At 42.2% G+C, this 22,802-nt stretch overlaps 1 long non-coding RNA gene across 1 annotated transcript in view; it reads left to right on the top strand.

Annotated features, from left to right (window-relative positions):
* Positions 1–20,730, top strand: part of LOC140650718 (uncharacterized) — a 32,161-nt gene extending 11,431 nt beyond the window's left edge. The window contains exon 3 of the long non-coding RNA XR_012042146.1: positions 20,655–20,730. This is a non-coding gene — a long non-coding RNA (uncharacterized lncRNA). The remainder of the gene's footprint in view (positions 1–20,654) is intronic.
* Positions 20,731–22,802: the final 2,072 nt, after the last annotated feature.

Below are 22,802 nucleotides of genomic sequence, written 5' to 3' on the forward strand. Positions count from 1 at the left end.
TACAAGGCTAGGAAGTTTCCTAGAGATATCTCTAACCCAGGCTTCTGGGAGGCTGCAGACTTCCCTATGAAGAGGGTCTGCCCAACATATTGGACCCTCTGTTCCCCTCAGCAGGGAGTCTCCTACAACTATGACGTGTCTTTTCTTCCTTGTGGAGGTTGTAGTAATATGGGGGGTATGTCTTTCTGGTCTTGGCTGCTCCTCTGGTGTAGATGGATTGACATCCTCATTGTTCACTGACTGGTCCTCTACCTCTAGAGCCTTATATCTGTTGTGCAGAGGCACCTGGGGAGGCATGGTGGGCAAGGAGGGCATCCGCTTGCTGCCCTGTTTGCGGACTTGCTTCCACTCGATGCTTCCCCTTAAGTCCCTGCCTACATCCTGGTGGGGGGAGGATACTAGGGTTTTCTGTAAGTTTTCCAGCACTTATAACCTCTTGAGAGGAAAAAATCCCAAACTATATTAATCTGAAAAGTTGGGTGAATGCTTGAACAGCTAGTTTAGTTATGTAGTTACATTACTTCTGGTGCCCATGTTTTCATACCTAGTGTTAGCCCAAGAATATCTACAGAGGGCAGACACAATCAGTGTAGTAGATCTCCCATAGAGATCTTCAAATGCTTGTTTCTACCCAGCTATTCAACTTTCACATGATTTACCTAGTTGAAATTTTTGAAGTTTGTTTTCCAATCCATGAGTTGATTCCCTTAAGCTAAGAATAAATAGTACAAGACTGAGATTCTGCTGAGATGCATTTCAGATTCAGGAGTTTTATCTAAACCTTCTGTAACAATGGTATATGACTGCATGATAGAAAACTAGTCTAAATACAAATCCTCTTTCCCCACACATTGTTCAGCTAATACCAGTAACATAATTATAACATTGACTATTGATATAGCAATTTATACGGGGACCGGAAAAATTAACAACTGAACCAATTTCAAAGGGAAATGATAATACATCAGTGTGCGTGTGTATGGGCAGAGTGAGAGGATGTTTGTGGGGGAGTAGCAGCAGGAAAGCAAATGCATATCTGGAAGCTATGAACTATGGTCCCTTTGTGCCTGACCCTAAATTCTACAAAAGTTTGGGATTAGTCAGAGGATCCCTTTAGAAAGAAAATAACCAGAAATGTCAAACATAGTAATATAAATGGTATAGATGATCCAATATGGACAGAATGTTTTACATGAGAATAATATATGAGCTTTCCACTCAAATTATAAACTCTTTGTTGAAACTTGGATGTGAATTTCATCCTTATGGACAATAATGCACATCTTGCTGCTCATTCAGGAATTCAAATTATTTCTCAGTACTAGTCTCTGTAAAATATTGGTCTTCCTGTTTCATGGGGCTTGATTAGCTATTTAAAATTCTCATAATTATGGAAAAAAATGTAATGGATTACAGGGATGAAGAGCTAAAAACCAGAAAGCAATACAGCTACAGTTTCTACTGATTCCCTTATAACACATTCTCTCAAAAAGAGGTGATACTGTAATATGAATCACAGAATCACGGAATTGTATAGGTTGGAAAAGACCTTTAAGATCATCAAGTCCAACCGTAAACCTAACACTACCAAGACCACCACTACACCATGTCCCTAAGCACCTCATCCAAACGTCTTTTAAATGCTTCCAGGGATGGCGACTCAACCACTTTCCTGGGCAGCCTGTTCCAATGCTTGATAACCCTTTCAGTGAAGTAAAATTTCCTAATATCCAGTCTAAACCTCCCCTGGTGCAACTTGAGGCCATTTCCTCTCGTCCTATCACTAGTTACTTGGGAGAAGAGACCGACCCCCACCTCTCTACAACCTCCTTTCAGGTAGTTGTAGAGAGCAATAATGTCTCCCCTCAGCCTCCTTTTCTCCAGGCTAAACAACCCCAGTTCCCTCAGCCACTCCTGATAAGACTTCTGCTCTAGAACCTTCACCAGCTTTGTTGCCCTTCTCTGGACATGCTCCAGCACCTCAATGTCTCTCTTGTAGTGAGGGGCCCAAAAGTGAACACAGTATTCAAGGTGCAGTCTCACCAGTGCCAAGTACAGGGGCACGATCACTTCCCTAGTCCTGCTGGCCACACTATTCCTGATACAAGCCAGGATGTTATTGGCTTTCTTGGCCACCTGGGCACACTGCTGGCTCATATTCAGGCAGCTGTCACGCAACACTCCCAAGTCCTTCTCTGCCTGGCAGCTTTCCAGCCACTCTTCCCCAAGCCTGTAGCGTTGCATGGGGTTGTTGTGGCCCAAGTGCAGGACCTTGCACTTAGCTTTGTTGAACCTCATACAATTGGCCCCAGCCCATCGATCCAGCCTGTCCAGGTCCCTCTGTAGACCCTTCCTCCCCTCAAGCAGATCAACACTCCCGCACAACTTGGTGTCGGCTGCAAACTTACCAAGGGCGCACTCGATCCCCTCGTCCAGATCACTGATAAAGATATTAAACAGAACTGGCCCCAACACAGAGCCCTGGGGGACACCACTTGTGACCGGCCGCCAACTGGATTTAACTCCATTCACCACCACTCTTTAGGCCCAGCCATCCAGACTGTTCTTTACCCAGCGAAGAGTACACCCGTTCAAGCCATGAGCAGCCAGTTTCTCCAGGAGAATGCTGTGGGAAACTGTGTCAAAGGCTTTACTGAAGTCTAGGTAGACAACATCCACAGCCTTTCCCTCATCCACTAGGCAGGTCACCTTGTCGTAGAAGGAGATCAGGTTGGTCAAGCAGGACCTGCCTTTCCTAACCCCATGCTGGCTGGGCTTGATCCCTTGGTTATCCTCTACATGCCGTGTGATGGCACTCAGGATGATCTGCTCCATCAGCTTTCCTGGTACTGAGGTCAGGCTGACAGGCCTGTAGTTCCCCAGGTCCTCCTTCCAACCCTTCTTGAAGATGGGTGTCACATTTGCTAATCTCCAGTCAACTGGGACCTCCCCAGTTAGCCAGGACTGCTGGTAAATGATGGAAAGGGGCTTGGTGAGCACATCTGCCAGTTCCTTCAGTACTCTCGGGTGGATCTCATCAGGCCCCATAGACTTGTGAGTGTCTAAGTGGTGCAGCAGGTCACTAACCATTTCCCCCTGGATTATGGGGGCTCCATTCTGGTCCCCGTCCCTATCTTCTGACTTGGGGGGCTGGGTACCCAGAGAACAATTGGCCCTGCTATTAAAGACTGAGGCAAAGAAGGCATTAAGTACCTCAGCCTTTTCCTCAGCCTTTGTCACTATGTTCCCTCCCTCGTCTACTAGGGGCTGGAGATTCTCCTTAGCTCTCCTTTTGCTGCTAATGTATTTGAAGAAGTATTTTTTGTTGTCTTTTACAGCAGTAGCCAGATTGAGCTCTAGCTCAGCTTTGGCCCTTCTAATTTTCTCCCTGCACAACCTCGCTACTCCTTTGTAGTCCTCCTGACTTGCCTGCCCCTTCTTCCAGAGGTCGTAGACTCTCCTCTTTTTCCTGAGTTCTAGCCAGAGCTCTCTATTCAGCCAGGCCAGTCTTCTTCCCTGCCATCTCGTCTTTCGGCACCTGGGGACAGCCTGCTCTTGTGCCTTTAGGACTTCCTCCTTAAAGAATGTCCAGCCTTCCTGGACTCCTTTGCCCATTAGGGCTGCCTCCCAGGGGACTCTGTCGACCAGTCTCCTAAACAGGACAGAGTCTGCCCTCCGGAAGTCCAAGGTGGCAGTTCTGCTGAACCCCCTCCTCACTTCTCCAAGAATCGAAAAGTTGATCATTTCGTGATCACTCTGCCCAAGACGGCCTCCAACCATCACATCACCCACAAGTCCTTCTCTGTTCGTGAACAAGAGGTCCAGCGGGGCACCTTCCCTAGTTGGCTCACTCACCAGCTGTGTCAGGAAGTTATCTGCCACGCACTCCAGGAACCTCCTAGACTGTTTCCTCTCTGCTGTATTGTATTTCCAGCAGACATCTGGTAGGTTGAAGTCCCCCACAAGAACAAGGGCTAGCGATCGTGAGGCTTCTCCCAGCTGCTTATAGAATAGTTCGTCTGTCTCCTCATCCTGGTTGGGTGGTCTGTAACAGACTCCCACCACAATATCTGCCTTGTTGGCCTTCCCCCTGATTCTTACCCATAGACACTCCACCCTATCATCACCATCATCAAGCTCTAAACTATCCAGACACTCCCTAACATACAGGGCTACCCCACCGCCTCTCCTGCCTTGCCTATCCCTCCTGAAGAGTTTATAGCCATCCATCGCCACACTCCAGTTGTGCGAGTCATCCCACCATGTTTCCGTGATGGCAACTATATCATAATTTTCCTGATGTACAATGGCTTCCAGCTCCTCCTGCTTGTTGCCCATGCTGCATGCATTGGTGTAGAGGCACTTCAGCTGGGCTGCCGTCCTTGTCTCCTTCATAGAGGAACACCCCTTGTGTGCTTTGAGGTGTTTCACTGGCATTTCCCTCTTGGCTCCTATTGCCTCAGTATCCCCTAGCTCAACTCTGTTCGACTTCAGCTGTGCCCCAGTGTACCCTGCACATCTCAGAGACAAAGGCTGAGTGCCCTCACTGGCACCCGCTCCCTCTAACCGTGGCACGTCGTCCCTCAGCTTCCCTCGGGCAAGCCTGATATTATCCCCCTCCCCCTTCAAGTCTAGTTTAAAGCTCTGTCGATGAGCCCTGCAAGTTCCTGAGCAAAGATTCTCTTTCCCCTTTGAGAAAGATGAATCCCATCAGACGCCAGCAAACCTGGTGCTGTGTAGGCCATCCCGTTGTCAAAAAAACCAAATCCATGGCGATGACACCAGCCACAGAGCCATGAGTTAATAGACTGGGTGCCTCTGTTCCTTCTAGTGTCACTGCCCACAACTGGAAGGAGAGAGGAGAAAATAGCCTGGGCTCCGGAGTCCCTTACTAGCCGTCCCAAGGCCCTGAAGTCTCTTTTGATTGCCCTAGGACTTTGTGTTGTGGCTTCATCGCCCCCTAAATGGAAGAGCAGTAGGGGGTAATGGTCCGAGGGCCATACCAGGCTAGGGAGTGTCCTAGTGATATCCTTCACCTGGGCCCCAGGCAGCAGACTTCCCTAAGAGGAGGGTCCGTCCGGCATATCGGACCCTCGGTTCCCCTTAGAAGGGAGTCGCCCACAACTATAACCCGTCTTCTCTTCCTTGTGGAGGTGGTGTTGATATGAGACGTTTGCCTTTCTGACCTAGGTGACACCTCTGGTATAGATGGACCATCATCCCCATCCTCCATTGACTGGCCTTCCACCTCCAGGGCCTCATACCTGTTGTACAGAAACACCTGGGAAGGCAAGGTGGGCAAGGAGGGCCTTCGCCTGCCACCACGAGCGTGGACTTGCCTCCATTCACTCTTTTCCTTTGAGCTGCTGCCTTCACCCCAGTGGCGGGGGGATACAGGATCCCCTTGATTGTGGGTTTTTACTGGTGGCTGCTGCTGCTCCTGTTCCTGTCTCAGGGGGGGCAGAGCATGGCACCACCAGTCTATCTCTTTCTCAGCCTCCCTGATGCTCCTTAACCTTTCTACCTCCTCCCATAGCTCTGCCACCATGCAGAGCAAATCATCCACCTGGTTGCACCTCACACAGCTGTCCACACAGCTGCCATCCGTAAACAGTGAGAGGCTCTGGCACTCCCTGCACCCTGAGACCTGGACAGCTGCGTGTTTTTGTGGGAGCTCCTAATAAGCATAGCCATTTCATGATTATGGGGACTGAAGCTTCTAGCAAAAGGAGATGAAATAGATAAGAACTCCTGCTATCTGCAAAGTTAATGAGAAGACTGGAGTACTTTAAAGGTCTGTTCTTGCAAAATGACTGCTAAAAAAAATGTGGTCTTTTACTCCCAGCAGCAGTGATCTTGTCAGGAATATCAACTACCACATCCCAGCTGAGGATTTACATTCCTGAAAGAAGCTGTGACCTGGAAAAGGGAGGTTTGGGGCCATAAGTGGCCCTTTGGCTTTCACAGAGAAGTCAGAGCCTGTCACTGACTAAACAGCAGCAGCTGGCAATGCTGGGGCATCAGGGACCTGGGAGAGGGCCGCATCACTGTGGAGGTTTCTGTCAGCTTGGCAGATTTGGAAAAACAAAATGATGGAGGCTGCCAAAGAAACCCATTAAAGCATGGCCTAATATTTTTCTCTTTTTTGGTTTGTTGGTAGTGGATTCCCTCCCCCCCTTCTAGTAAATACAGGAAATTTGCATTTTCTGCTGATGCATTATTGAGTTTCACATCCTGTTCAGCATCTTTATAAACTGCAAACAAGACATAATGGTCAACCAGCAGTGCCTCATATAATGACACAGTCAATAATGCTAAACTGCGGCTGAATAACTTCTCTGCATTAATCTTGAAATAATTCACCAGAGATGAACATCATTATTATAAAAAAAAAAAAAAGGAAAAAAAAGGAACTTGAAACTCACCCCAGGATCAAGGAAGACTGGTCTTTTATTCAAGTCTTACTGATAAAGCTTTTTAAATGTTCTCCTTGTGATTTATGAAACCTGCCATCTAGATTTTACTCTGAGATTTTTAAAAAAATGTTGCATAGGCTAGGACAGATAGCAGGTCTATCCAATAAGGACTCCTGTAGATCATGAGCCCTTAAACACATAATGAGACCTTTGGCTATGGCTGGTCTACTCAGTGAGCAAACACTGGTCAGTGTGGTATGCTGTCCTGAAGGTTTCTATATGCAAACTCAGCTGGGACAGGTGTAGAATAAAACAACAATATGCTCAGATTTTCATAGTAAGAGAAAAAACTACCCATGAAATACACAAAATCCAGTGACTGTGTTTTATTTTAAACCCAAGACACATTCAGGCACATGTGTATTTTCCTAAAGAACATAAATACGGGTTTATGGACTTGTACAACATTTTCAGAAATTGGCTTTTGCTTTGATTTTCACTGAAATGTGACAAACTTTGTTCATTATGCAGTTTTGCTTCCTATTGCAAATAATTGTCACTTTGCTAACTCTATCTGTTACCCAACAAGTGTGAGGTCGTTTACCCAGTGTGCGAGATGCCAATATACACACAGGGCAGAGGTATTTTATTTCATGTCTGCGCAGAGATGGGTCCTAGGTGGTAGCTCCACAAAGCTAGCACAGTGTTCGGTCATGCAGGTACAATATTTATACAGTCTAGTTATGCATATGCATAAGTAATTACACAAAGCAGTTTTCTATTGGTCTACATTTCTCTTATTTCAACTTAAAGCTACAGTGCTACTTTAATATTCTGCGCACGCTCAAAGGTGAGGGGTCTCTGCTTGGACGGGGTCTCCAGCTCGAGGGGTGTGACTTTTAGTATTATAATGAGGATAGTTCGTGTGAGGGTGCTTCTTATCACACTTCTACTAGTTGTTTCAGATGGTTCCCAAAACATCTTAATTAGCTTACATATTTCTCCAGGATGTGCTTTACTCCCAAGGACAGTAATTCTTGTTTAGACATTCCACATTCCAGTCTGAATCCCCCTTATCAACTTTACGTAAGCCTTGGCCTTCCACCTGCTCCTGTTAGACTACACTGTTAGACTACAATTCCCCCCCTTGAGACTATGAGACTTTTCTTCATAGTCCTCATATGTCTCATTATTAGTTCTCATTAATAACTTGTACAATTAGTCATCTAACACATTTTAAGGCACAACTAACAACAATACAGATGATTATCATGATGATTACAATTACAATTATCATTTGAAGTAAACTTGCCAACCATCCAGTTAGGGAGAATCCAAAACTTTGTAATATTTTGTTTAGAGGCCTGAATATTTCTACTTGATTTTGCCACTTGTTTTATTTCATGTGTGTGTTGATCTAAATGTTCAGTTATATTGGGGATATGGATGCAACAGCCTTTGTTTTTCAGTTTTAGGTACCCACATACCCCGTGTTCATGTAATAACATTAAATCTAAGGTTAGCCTGTTCTGCAATGTCATCTTTGAAGTTTCCTGTAATTGAGTGTTTTAAATCTTGTAATCCTGCTCTGGTTGCATTCGCTAATAGTTCTACTTGTCCTGTTAGATTGTACAACCACATTTGACTCTGAAAGGAGATAATTTGGAGACTGAAGAAAGCTTCGGTTTAAATCTAAAGTTAAAATTCCCCACTCGAGGGGATCGGCTGCGGATTTAGGTAATGGTGAACAGGCCATTATACTGCTGACATTATGGGTTCTTCCAAAGGATTGGACAAGTTTTAAGGCTAGATTTCTGTTACAAAAAGTAAATGCTAGGTTAATCAACGTCACAGATACAATTTTCATTGTAATCATGCTAAATTAATAACACTTTCCGAGAGTGTCCTAGGAGTAATTTCAATAGTAGTATTCTAAAAGAAAAACCTTGATACAATTCATTGACAGTCCCTGGTTAATCGGAGTCTCAGTTCTCCAGTTGGCATGGAGGTCCACTTGTCCTGGTCTGGCGCCTTCTTTACTCTAGTATAATGAATCCAGGAGTCGATCCCATCCACCTTTACCGCTGTATAAGTTTTTAATAGCACTGTATAAGGTCCTTTCCACTTTTCTTTCAAGGGCTCATCTTTCCAGGTTCGTACATAGACCGTGTCTCCTGGCTGGAAGGGGTGTACCGGGGTGTCCAAGGGAATGGGAGTCTTCTGGTTTAGGTACCTATGCAGGGAGGATAAATTCTGCGAGAGAGAGATCAAATACTCTTTAATTACAGCCTGTCCCTTTATATGCATTTGGTCTCCCTTTGTGGTTAAATGATTGATTGGATATGGTTCCCATACAGGATCTCAAATGGACTCACACCTTCCCTAACTCTGGGTGTAATTCGTACTCTCATTAATGCTATGGGTAGAATATCTACCCATTTCATTTGAGTTTCCTGACACACTTCAGAAATCTGCCTTTTAGGGTTTGATTCATTCTTTCTACTTTGCCACTGGACTGTGGCCTCCAAGGGGTATGCAAATCCCATTTCATGTCTAGAAACCTACAAACTCCCGGCACTATTTCTGCAATAAAGTGGGGTCCGTTATCGGAGGATATACCTTCTGGAACACCGAATCTGGGGATAATTTCTTTCAGTAAAATTTTAATCACTTCCCTAGCCTTGTTAGTGCGACAAGGGAAAGCTTCGGGCCAACCAGAAAAGGTGTTGTCGTGGTTTAGCCCCAGCTGGCAACTAAGCACCATGCAGCCGCTCGCTCACTCCCCCCTGGTGGGATGGGGGAGAGAATCGGAAGAGCAAAAGTAAGAAAACTCGAGGGTTGAGATAAAGACAGTTTAATAGGTAAAGCAAAAGCCGCGCACGCAAGCAAAGCAAAGCAAGGAATTCCTTCACTACTTCCCATGGGCAGGCAGGTGTTCAGCCATCTCCAGGAAAGCAGGGCTCCATCACGCATAGTGGTTACTTGGGAAGACAAACACCATCACTCCGAATGTCCTCCCCCTTCCTTCTTCTTCCCCAGCTTTATATACTGAGCATGACATCATGTGGTATGGAATAGCCCTTTGGTCAGTTTGGATCAACTATCCTGGCTGTGTCCCCTCCCAACTTCTCCTGCACCTGGCAGAGCATGGGAAGCTGAAAAGTCCTTGACTAGTGCAGCAACAACTAAAACATCTCTGTGTTATCAACACTGTTTTCAGCACAAATCCAAAACATAGCCCCATACCAGCCACTATAAAGAAAATTAACTCTATCTCAGCTGAAACCAGGACAGGTGTCTACCATTACCAATAAATATTTATACAGATTACACCTTGGCAATTCTGTAAAATCTATTTGCCAGGAGTTATTCCTTGTTTTACGATTCCTCCCGTGATTTTCTTTGCAATTTTGGGGTTACTGGCACAACAAATAATAGCAAACTTTTTGACTATTATATCCGCTAGGCTTTGCATTCTTGGCCCAATGATGTGTCTTTTGGCAATTAGCACTAATGCATCTGCTCCCGAGTGTGTTTCTTGGTGCAGTTTCTCGAGTAGAATTTCCATCATCTTCCAGCAGCACTGCTTGATATTTAGCTAACCTGCTTGGGGAGATCCAATGATGCCCTTTATTCTCAAGGACAGAAGACACAGCATGAGGTACAAACACAGTAATCGGTTGGCCTAATGTCAATTTCCAAGATTCTTCAATTAAAGTTGCAGTAGCCATTACTGCCCTCAAACAAGCGGGCCAACCTTTACTGACTTCATCTAACGGCTTTGAAAAATATCCCACCGGTCTTTTCCAGCTCCCTAATTTTTGTGTCAAAACTCCTAATGCCACTTGCTGTCTGTTGTTCATGTACATATAATTGGAAGGGTTTCCTCAAATTCAGGAGTCCCAAAGCAGGAACCTCCATGAGTTTCCTTTTAATTTCATCAAAACCCTTCCTACCTTCAGGTGTCCATTCGAGAACCCCTCAGGTCCTTTCACAGCAGCATACAGTGGTTTGGCAATTAGTCCAAAATTGGGAATCCATAAGCAGCACCATCCGGCCATTCCCAGAAATCCTCTTAATTGCTTCTTTGATGTAGGTGCAGCAATTCTACAAATTGCCTCTTTTCTTTCCGTACTTAATTCTCTCTGTCCTTTGGTGATTTCAAACCCCATATATTGGACCATTTTTTTTTCCCAATCTGAGCCTTTTTCTTAGAAACCCGATACCCTGCCAAGCCCAGAAAGTTAAGCAAAGTGATGATGGCTTCCAGACATGCCTCATAACTGTCAGAACCAATTAGCAAATCATCAACATATTGCAACAATGTTACAGCATCATGATCATTTTGCCATAGTTCCAATTCTTTGGCTAGTACGTTACCAAAGAAGGTAGGGCTGTTCTTGAATCCTTGGGGAAGGACAGTCCAGCAGAGCTGTGTCTTTCGTCCTGTAGTTGGATTCTCCCATTCAAAGGCGAAGATGGTCTGGCTCTGCTCATCCACAGGTATACAGAAGGCGGCGTCCTTTAAATCTAACACTGTGAAATAAGTATTACTGTTAGGGATTGTAGTAAGGAGGGTATATGGATTTGGAACCACAGGGTGGACATCTACTGTCCTTGCATTAATTTCTCATAAGTCCTGTACCAGTCTGTATTCAGAAGAATGGGGCTTCTTTACAGGTAGGATGGGAGTATTAAATTCCGATTGACACTCCCGTAACAATCCATGTTCTAAAAAAGAGCTTATTATAGGTTCTAATCCTTTTCGGGCCTCCAGCTTAATGGGGTATTGTTTCTTTCTTTCCAGTTGAGCTCCTGGTTTCAGTTCAGTCTTTACCGGGGTCGCATTCTTCGCTCATCCGGGTATCTTCGATGCCCATACCAGAGGTGTGACTGCATTCAATACTTCCTCTGGAACATTCATTTCTTTGTTAGGATCTTTCTCAGTTAACAAACATATCTGGGCTTTCCAGGCAGTCTCTGGAGGAATATGCAACTGAACAGAGTCTTCAGAAAAAGTTACTTGTGCATTCAGTTTACAGAGTAAATCCCATCCAAGCAATGGTAAGGGGCATTCTGGCATATAAAGGAATTCATGAGTTAATTTAGTATTTCCAATTGAACATTCCATAGGCTGTAAAAACGGCCTTAAAGTCTTTTTCCCTGTTGCACCAACAACGCTTATTTTAGTTCTACTTAAGGGTCCCCTACAACTAGTTACTACAGAGTGTGTGGCTCCACTATCAATTAAAAAATCTATTATTTCATTCCCCAGCTTGACTGGAACCAGAGGATCGGCTGGGGAAACTGTATACACCTTATATGCGATTGACAATAACGGTGAGATTGTCATTCCATCCGCACCCTCTACCTTTTGTAATTTCTTATATCTGCTGCCGCTTGGCCAATAAACAGCATGTTAAATACCTTTGAATTGCTATCATCTTCCAGATTCAGAACTGTCCATTTTCGAGCTACTTCACACAGTCTCTCATAGAAGGCTGACGGGGTTTCCTTATCCCCCTGCCTTACTTCGTACAGTTTAGATAAATTCTTAGGCTTTTGCACTCCATGTTGAATCCCATACAAAATTAACTTTTGATATTCCTTTACCCTTTGTAATCCCTCACTTGTGTTTGGATCCCACCCCGGATCCTCTTTTGGGAGGTACATATTGGTATTAGGCACACCACCCCTGTTGTTAGATCAGTCCCTCTCTAGCCTTCTCTAAAATCATTCTTCTCGCCTCAGTTAGGATTATGAGTCATCATTACAGTTTTAACAGTACTATACAGTCCTTCTGGATTGTTTCAGTTCAATACAACAAGATTTTCCTTTTTCTCTTTTAACGCATATCTTCCAATCTGATGTTTAGAATCCACTAAACCACATTTCTTTCTAATATCCCAATCATTTCTTAATGCAAAAAACCATATCCACATAAGGTATTTCATCCCATTTTTCAGTTCTCCGACAAAACAACATTAATTGCAATATAGTGTTATAGTTCAAGGATCCATTCTCAGGCCATTTTTCACCATCTTCCAATTGATATTGTGGCCAGCATTGATTACAATATCATTTTAGCTTATTTTTAGTCATGGGATCCCCCCCAAATTTATTCCAATTCTTTAGGATGCATCCTAGAGGAGAGCAAAGGGGTGCCTCCTGGGAAGCAGCAGCACCCATATCAGTACTGAAAGCCCCAGCGTTTCTACACAAACCAAAACGAGGGACGTCTCCCTTCGTTACTCAGAACAGAACAGAACAGCGTGTAGAAACAAACAGAACTATGCTGCTGCCGCTTATCTTTTCTGATCCCGTCTTATGCAGAGCCCAGAACAGAACAGATGGTGCCTGCTTCCCGAGAGATCTTGCCCTTACCCTCCCTTTTCTCATATGCCCCCAAAATACCTCTTTTCAGTAGCGTTGCACCATTGTGTCGCTTACCGCCCGACTGCAGGAGAGGAGCTGAAGGAGTCCCTGATCAACAGGTTGGTGCACACTGGAGTCCACTCAGGTCTCTTCTCCCCGTCGGATGCGGCAAGACGAACCGGGCAAGGCTGTCAGCTCAGTCCCATCTGGGGTGCCAAAACTGTTATCCCACAAGTGTGAGGTCATTTACCCAGTGTGTGAGACACCAATATACACACAGGGCAGAGGTACTTTTATTTCATGTCTGCGCAGAGATGGGTGCTGGGTGGTAGCTCCACAAAGCTAGCACAAAGTTCGGTCATGCAGGTACAGTATTTATACAGTCCAGTTATGCATATGCATAAGTTATTACACAAAGCAGTTTTCTATTGGTCTACATTTCTCTTATTTCAACTTAAAGCTACAGTGCTACTTTAATATTCTGCGCACGCTCAAAGGTGAGGGGTCTCTGCTTGGACGAGGTCTCCAGCTTGAGGGGTGTGACTTTTAGTATTATAATGAGGATAGTTCGTGTGAGGGTGCTTCTTATCACACTTCTACTAGTTGTTTCAGATGGTTCCCAAAACATCTTAATTAGCTTACATATTTCTCCAGGATGTGCTTTACTCCCAAGGACAGTAATTCTTGTTTAGACATTCCACATTCCAGTCTGAATCCCCCTTATCAACTTTACGTAAGCCTTGGCCTTCCACCTGCTCCTGTTAGAGTACACTTGTTAGACTACAGAATGAGAAAAAAAAAATTCAGGTGTCTGAATTTCTCTGAGATACTGAGATTCTGAGTTACAAGTATTAGTTATGTCTAAGTTTTATCTAGGTACTCAATCTGACAATTCTCTGATATTGCTCTCTTTTGGGGCTTTTAGACTAACTGTCATTTTCAAGGGATTTGAATCTTTTCCTGTCCTCAGAATTCAGTCTATTTCCCCAAATTCCATTTGTATTTGAAATGAAGATGCCATCCTAAAAATAATTTAAATTAGTAAGAATGAAATACAAAGAGCAGGTTGGGATCTTCCTTTTCCCTGTGGCTAATTTTTTCCCCACAGGTCATAAAAGCTGCTGGAGCAATTATCATCCTGTTAAATTCTGGAAGAGCACTTTTAAGAAGTGATCTGTTTTTTAACATAATTACTATCATTACATTTTTTACATGGGAGTGAACTAAGAGATAAGTACCTTCTAAGTCAATAAATATCTTGGCCTGAATCCCTGGAACTTTATTTATCTGTGAAGTGTTTATCTTACTGAATTATCCCTAGAAAAACAAAATTATTATTGCTTAATGATAGTAGATGTGAGTCTTCTCTTTCAATTACAAAGCAGGATGCTTAAATTTTTTCAGTGTTAGAGAAGCATCTCTTGAATCTGGTTGGAAATGGAGGAGCATAAAGTGAACATGGGACATAAACCCACAGGCACATTATTTTTTCCTGTTGCCCACAACACAAGTAGCAACACAAGAGTTAGGCTCCCTCCCTGTGAACCTTGCAGGCATTGCTCCATTGCTGTTAGTCAATCAAGCCCCTGGGGAAGGAAAGATTCCATTTACTAATAAGATTACAAGGGTCACCAAAGGAAGACTTTTCATTATAATGGTCTCATTTTCTGAGGAATGGTAAAAGACTTTCCAAGGTGAAGTACTGAGAGATGTAATCTCTTTCTAATCTCTAGGAACTGCCTTTTTCTGTTATTAATATTGCTTCCCCACCATAGGCTACAACTCCAGAAAATATGTAACACATGTCTAACATTATGCACATTTTCAAATCCCATTGATTTCCATGGCATTCGGGCATGTGCTTAAAGTAAAATTATAGTTCCTCCTCCCCCTTGGGAAACGAAATTATCCCCTGATTTAAAGAAAGAACATCATGCCTACATATTGGTAAATAATTTATTTTAAGTTCAAGACCCACAAAAAAGGTATAGTAAATAATCATTTCATTCCCTGTGCATCTTTCAAATCTTCATTTTCAGGGCCGTTGCTATTAACAGCTACTAATCATGGATTCATAGAATAATTAAGGTCAGAAGGGACCTCTGGATGTTATCTAATCTAGCCTGATGCTAAATGCAGGCTTAATTAAATCAGGTTGCACAGGACCTTGTCCAGTTGAGTTCTGAATATCTCCAAGGATGGAGGTTCTATTATTAGTTTTATTTTTGCTGTTGTTGTTGCTATTAAAATTATATATTGCAAAAAAAGGAAGCAGAAGTTGAGACAGAATTTCCTAGCTACTCTGAAAACTCCCAGTTCTGTCATCAGTGCTCCTATAGGAACTTTTAATCCATCCTTAAGTAGGATGTTCTCCCCAAGATGCAGTGAAAATTTGTTATTTAAGTCAATACAATTGAAGCAAAAAAAAAGGGTTGTGTCATCTGGAACTCCTCAGAGGATGCCAACTTTAACATAATTGTGGGTTTACACATCTTTGCCCTCCCTGCTCCCTTCCAGGTAAATGGGAGTTCATAATATCCCAAAACTCATGGCAAACCTCCCCGTTAAAAGGGACAGAGGTAATGTGGGTGATGATTGCATGGGGGGAAGAGCAGGCTGCAAGGGATCTTAGGAAGGGTATAAATGAGGGGAGGGAACCCATACAAACTCTTGCCTGGAATGGCAAGACATTAAAAACAATACACATCTGTGAGCTAAAAGCCTGAAGACACAGATATTTGTAGCAGTTTTGCGGTGGAGAAAGGGGATGAATTGTCACCAGCAAGAGGCTGGTACAGGTGAGACTCCAGTACAAGGGGAAGGAGAAGGGGACAATGCTGATCAGAAAAAACAGGAGCAGGTGGGAGAGGCTGATTGCCATACTGACTGATGGAATTTGTGAGCTGGTGGTGGACAGGAGCCTGGGGAAATAATAACTCTGAAATTAGGAGCACCATCGGTCAGATTCCCTGGGGAAAGCAGCTCCTAAATGAAAGCTGAAGAATATGGGGGAGAAGATGGCTTAGGAATAGAGATGGGAGCAAAGGAGTGAGAGAACAAGACCTGTAAAGTCTGTAAGGATTATTATAGACACTATTAAATTGGAAGTGCCATTTCCACCACCACCTCACCCCCCTTAAAATAAGCGATGTGAGAAGGGGAATCAGTGAACTAAAAATCACCCATTGATCCAGAAGCTACATCATCAAGCAGGGTTTTCATGCTCTTCTGGGCCTATCACAGAAACCACCCACTATTTCCATTTCCTTAATTCCTACTGCTATAGCATTTTATAATCCCATTGTATTGTTCTGCTTTTCTCTCTTCCTTTTTTCTCTGTAAAAAGCAGACAGGGGATATATTTACAGAACTTGTTGTTCCTAAACTAGCACAGGCTGTAAATTATTCCTGAGCATCTGCTATCAGATTCTGATGGATGTCTTTAGCTGTTTGATACAATCTCTGTGAAGTCAAAATTGAATATGTTTTCTTGCCCTGTTCTGGTCCAGCACTAGCACCAATCTCCTCCCTTATATCTTCATCTCCTTTCAGCTGTTTTCCCTTCAATGACTCCCAAACCTACCCAGACCCCTTTTTTTTTTCCCCCCAGTTCCAAACCCAATATTCCCACACTCCGGTTCTCAAACCACATTCTCTTCCAGAAAACTTCTTGCCTATCTTCCCACCATCCTAAAACAAGGTCTTAGATACTCAGTCCTCATAACAGCCAGTTTCTTTGCACACATCTTAGACCAGTTAGACTAAAAGAACAGAAGAAATTCATTAGGAGCTACAATTCCAGATTTGGGTCTAATGCCTGACTCCAGCAAAATCCATGAGATTCAGGGAAGGTACCTTGTACAAGGATGCACAACACTGACAAGGGGTTCTCTTGCTTCAAAAATTGAACTGACCCTTTAATGTGAAAAAAAAAGAAGAAGCAGCAGCTAATTCCATCCTTGCTGTAACTCCAGATTGCAATTATAGCTGTATGCACAACACTTACAAGCACACAGTGAAAGACAGGGCTACTTCTTCCTCCCACAACATATGCTCTGACATTCAAAGTCCAGAGTGATTACACCAAGCCAGACCAGCTTTGTGTCTTGTGATCTGACTGGAGCATGTTCCTTACAAGTTGGCTCTTCACTGGATTTATATGGGAAGTTACTGTGCAGTGCTGTTAGCTTTATTTATGACTGGCTGTATGCATTCCTTGTTTTAGATTTGAATTTCTGCTTCTTCTGTGATGTCCATAGATCCAAAGGGCCACCTGATATCAGAGTGCTAAGCAGTATGTCAAACACTCACCACTTGAGCTCATAACATAATACATTCTCCAGAGGTGATATGGCTTCTGAAGTTTCAGTTTATATTTTGTGAAAACTGAAAAACAAAACCACCACTTATATGTCATGTGGATGTTGGTAGTGTCACTTTGAAGGCCATTTCAGAATAATGTCTTTCTTCCCAAAATTTAATGTTTTCTTATATTGGGATGGAGTATTTTCACTTTTGTGATCTTAGATACTACAGCTCTGCATATGCTGGTAAACTAAACAGAAATGGTAAGACTAAGTGTATATACTAGTAAATTCAACTTTACACTGGAAGTCAGCCACCCGTTTTGTTAAAGCTGTTGGAATCATCCTGGGCATCATTTTGGTCAGTGCCATTTAGCACTCTCCTAAACAGCCCTTGAAGAATTAGTAATAGGCATACATCCTTTCTTGGAGAATCAGGGAGTCCAATAACATGGATGCAAGCCATTCCACACCAGCAGGTCCGACTGCAAAAAACAGTCCCTAGTCACATTTAAATCACTTGAATAAAGCCACTGAAATAAAAGTACACATTCCTCCAATATTTTAAGGAATTCACAAAATATGAGTTCCACGTGGGACTGTAATATGTCTTGTTCCCCAAATCTGCGGATGAAAACCACCTTGACTTACAATTTACTTTCTGTACTTGCATTTTCCTGTTATCTCACATGACCTAGGAATTATTTTATACTTTATTCCATGCTGGCAGATTAAAAGATTTAGTACAAATATAATAAAAAGTTAGTAGTATACCCATTCTGCTTGGCAACCTCTTCAAACAATACCGTATATAATCCAATCCATACTTGTTTATCCTGCTTAGCAGAAGACATTTGCAAAATGTAGATGTATAGTCTTGCATGCTATCGAATGAGGCAATCATGATGTATCTATCCCTTTAGAAGTAAGAAAACTCTGTGGGAGTCAATATCTTTTGTCAGGTGGCATAGAGAAAAGGAGAAAGAAAAGGAAGAAGATTTGAGAGAAAGATTAAGCTATAATCACTGCAAAAGTTTCTATAATAGAAAATCCAGCCACTGCTTTGCATGGTTCTATTCTATCTGAGTTGTTCAGGTCAGCATTAAACAATATAAGATTAAGCACTTGTCAGGCGAACTAATGAGTTTTGGATTGATTTCTGTCTTCTGCAATGCTACTAGCATTTTTGACAGGTATGATTTATAAGGCATTCTTTGGGCCTGTTCATGAGAAGAGCTGTTTATTTTGGTTGATGGACAGGGTTTCTAATGTTCCCAGTGGAGCGTGCAGATGGCAGGAAGGACAGTAATCTTTGAGACCATCTCTCAATGTCTAGGGTATGTCTCTTATAAATTTGTAATCAAGATCTCAAGAAACTAATATGGGCAGGCTGCCTCTGAAATTGTTTTTGCGACCTTTGGCCAATGTAATGCTCCCTGAAAAATGTATGTCTGGTACTTTTGCTGTTTAGTAAATGGAGCTTGTATAGGCAATCAAGAAACTATACTTTCCTTTTTAACTGATGTGACATATATACACAGACACAGAGTTTTACACATTTACAGTTCTATTCCCTCTGGCTTAGAAGACTTTTTTGTACATTTTATGTCTATGGATATTTAGTGCACTAGTAGACTATGAAAAAAACAGCCAGGCAGTCTGTGTTGGAAACCTAATGGAATCTCTAAGATGTGAAGATAACAAATCTAAGCAGCTGCACCACTGAATAATTTTTATTCTTATCTACTGTTCTTTCCATCATTTGATATTTTTTTCTATTTGTCTTGCTTATAATTAGATTGTACAGTCTCAGTAAGATAGGAATGTAGGCCAGGTCTAAGCTGATATAGTTGCATTGAATGAAAAAGCTGCACCAATATAGAAAGAACGTGGGCCTTTCTTTTGTAGTTTTCTTAATTCTAAAATCTTAATAATGAATTTTTAAAGAGAGTGTAAAATCCATTGAATAAGTTATAAGAGTATTTCCTGAAAGCTTAAGAGAAAAAGACTGATTGTGGTGTGAATTTAAATATCTAAGATGGACTACTTTCACAGCTGTCAGATGGTAAATAATGGTAACACCATGCTAAGATGATTCCATGGTTCGACTCTAATTCCAGTCCTGCACAGTTCAGTTGTCAAAATTTTGGCTTCCTAGCACTAGGAACCTAATAGGAAGTTTGTTTTTCAGAGAATCTAAACTGCTGTCATATTTAACCTTAGACTTACAAGTTTGAAGCCTTTGACTTCTTCTATTGTTCAGATCCTTTTGGCCTTTTCAGTCCTACTACTAATTCCAATAATGGGGCTCGCTTCCCACCTTTTTCAAGTGCGTGTATCTCTTAAAACAAACCCTAATTTTTCAAGAAGGCCACTCTATCTCTGTACCATTCTGCATGTAAGATGATGATTTTTCCCTCCAGAACAACTATCCAGGTTGAATCCAGGTTGAATCCAGGTTGAACAAAAGCAGAGGTATAATGATGCTCTAATGGCTACCAGAGGCATTGAAAAGTTGACTGACTCAGTTACCTCCACATAGGCCTCTGATACTGTCTGAGATTGTATTGGGTGCATAAGACATCCATACAGGACAGACAGAAATGACATGGAGCCTGTAGGACAGCTATACCTTTCTGGACAGGCAACCAAGAGATATACCACCAAATACCACTTGATGTCTGTTGATTAAGCAGCTGAATCAAGCTTTGAATGTACCACTGGGGAGCCTCCTACTTCAATCCTCTGCACTCTAAAAGTCCTGTAGTTTCCACTCATCTCCCACCATCCTACCCCAGCATGGCCACCAAAAGCATGTTGGCAATGGCAGCAACGCTAGCAAAAGTGACAACAGAGCAGACATCCAGATCAGGGAAGAAAGCTCAGTAAAGGCAGTGAGGGCTGCCAAAGCAGCAGGAACAGCCAAACTTGCATAATAGAAATAACAGAAAAATAAAGTTTTCCAAACCACATCTACTACTAAGGTCATTTACTACTAAGACAACTTTTTGTATCTTGCAATAGGTACCCATAGTATAGAGAAAAATCAAGCTTCAAATGAGCACAGGACCAGAAAAGACTGTTGACATTCAAGCAGTAACATCCAAACAGCCCTTTTATACATTCGTTGGACACACTTGACTTGGTGCCAGAATTGTTCCTGGGCTTAAATAGCATGCTTTACTCTTCTTATCTACAATATCCTAAATAGTCTGTAGTAATTTTTCCTCCTCTTGGCCTCAGCTAAACAATGCAACCTCTTCTCATAGGATTTTATAGTCCAAGCATCCCTTTGCCCTCACTTTAGGGAAATGCTAAGTCTCTCTGCTGAAGCTTCAAGCCATTGAATGATATTAGTGAGGCATCAAATCTCTGCTAAAACAGTGTGACTTGCTGCAGCATGTATAATCTTAGGATTGCTGCCTCATTATCTGTGAGCATACAGCTTATGGTTGGTTTGGAGCTAGGCATAGCATGTCCTCCGAGCTGCCTGCGAATACAGTGTAGACATAGTGTCAGTCTCCTCATTTACGAATTATTCAATCTTCCTTCTCTAAAGGTTCATCACTAAACTTGTTCCAGTTTTATTACTTCATTCCTAAACCTGAATGTCAAAACTATCTATACAATTGCAGGTGAGTTCTCATCACAATTTTGCGTAGAGAAATTAATGAATCCTTACCTCTACTGAAAATACCTCATTGAGCAATCACAGCTGCTTTTCCCATGGCTGCATGCTGTTGAACACTCTTCTGCTATGATTGATGAGAATATCCTCATCTTTCTTCCCTTAAGATGTTACTAAGTGATGACCTAGCAGTTTATACATTAAATTCTTGCTATTACTCCCTCAGCTCATGAACTTCCGCATTGTAGTAAGAAATTTAACCATCTTTACCCTTGTCCACTACATTATCCATTTCTTCATATGTGGTATCTAATTTTTCCTTTGCACTGATGATGCTTTCCTCCTTCATGCTATCAGCAAATTTCATAAGCAATCTCCTTCATGCCAAGATTACTGTTCAAAAAAATAATAATGCATGAACCCAGCCTCCATCAGTAAGCTATTTCTAGCCTCATATCACCTCTTTTAATACAGTTTCTTACCTCTTTAAAGCTCTTGAAGGAATTACCATTTTCTGCTCCTTAACAGCAAATATCTTATGCAGTAACAACTAAATATTTTATTAACATTTAGCTCTAGTGGATTGACCATTTTTTTTTTTTAACAAAAAACATTCATTTAAGAAAGATACATAGTTTCTCTATAGAAAACTTTTATTTTTATGTCATTTCTCCTCTATTTCCATCACTTGAATGTTCCATTCCTTGGAGACTCCTGAAGTAGTGCATGCTATTGAGATCAAATTGATGAAACTGAAGACTAGTGGAGAATTTGTTTTCCCTTTGTTAAATACGGGTATCGTGTTTGTTACTTCTATTTGTTATACATGATAACACCTAACAATCAAACATTTGTTTCTAGCTTTGCAATTTTAGGTGAGTTGATGACAGTGTCCATTACGAGAATGAAACTCGTGAGGCACTGGCTCTATCTTGTTTACGGTCGTTACAGGACCCATATCTTTACTACCATTCTGACCTTAATATCAAAATGATTAAAAACAAAGAAAAAATGTGCATCCAGTTTTAGGGCCAGTCTTGGGCTGACCATGGTTTTTTCTGGCTTGAACAGTGGAAAATTAAGGATTGAGCTAGATCCCCACACCCTCCTCATCACCTTCACCCTCATGCTCACAGGAGGATGTACCAGCTGGCTAGGGCTGTATACCCTCTACACTAGCAGCAGAATGAGGGAGATTTTTCTCATGCAGGGGTGGGATGTTTTATGCCCCTTAGTCCCTTTGTGTCTGCTTTGGCTTAGCCATAGTTTAAACTAGCAAACACTTTGGAATCTAACTTGTTTGCAGCAAGTTTCTGCCAAAGTTCAAAGAGTTAGTTCAGGACTCAGAATGAAAACTCAGATTGTGCTCCAATTTTATTGACTCCTGCAGTCAATAAATCTGCCCTCCCTCAAATGAGTGAGTGAGCTCAGCACACAATCCATTTCTCACCACTGTTTTTCTTTGGTTTGATCTGTTAAGAGCAAAAGCTATTTTGCTTCCTATTTGCCCCCCGCAGGTTAAAAGGACAGGTGAATTTGGGTGAAATAGTACAACTGTCACCTACTGGTTTCAAATGAAGGTCTGGGAAAGGATTACCCAGGACTTCAGGTGGCAGATGACTTTCTTCTCATACTGCAGATCAAAAATTAATTTGTGGGAAGAAAAAAATGTTCTTGAAGAAAAAATAACTTTGATGCAATATTGTAGGTAATTCAAAGTTCAGTTTCTGTCCTCAAAGCCCTGCTACTCACACCCAATAGCAAATGAATCAATCCCAGACTATTATGGATTATTATTACTTCTGTGTATATAGCAATAAAACCTTATGGGCATGACTGTTGTCTTCTCATTTCCCATCTGTGTCTTGTGTCAGTGAGCTGTACCAGTGACCTTTTCTATGACCACAGCCATTCTCTGTTTGTACTGCAATGTCCTCACTTGTGCAGTGAAAATAATGACAACTTTCTTTCCAAGGGCATAGGATGATATGACAATGAATAATGTTGCATGGGTCTAATTCAAAGTCCACTGAAGTAGCTGTGAATCTTTCAGCTGAATTCAACACGCACTCAATCAGG

Source organism: Ciconia boyciana, chromosome 4 (assembly GCF_034638445.1).
Source record: "Ciconia boyciana chromosome 4, ASM3463844v1, whole genome shotgun sequence".
In the NCBI taxonomy this organism is placed as follows: domain Eukaryota; kingdom Metazoa; phylum Chordata; class Aves; order Ciconiiformes; family Ciconiidae; genus Ciconia; species Ciconia boyciana.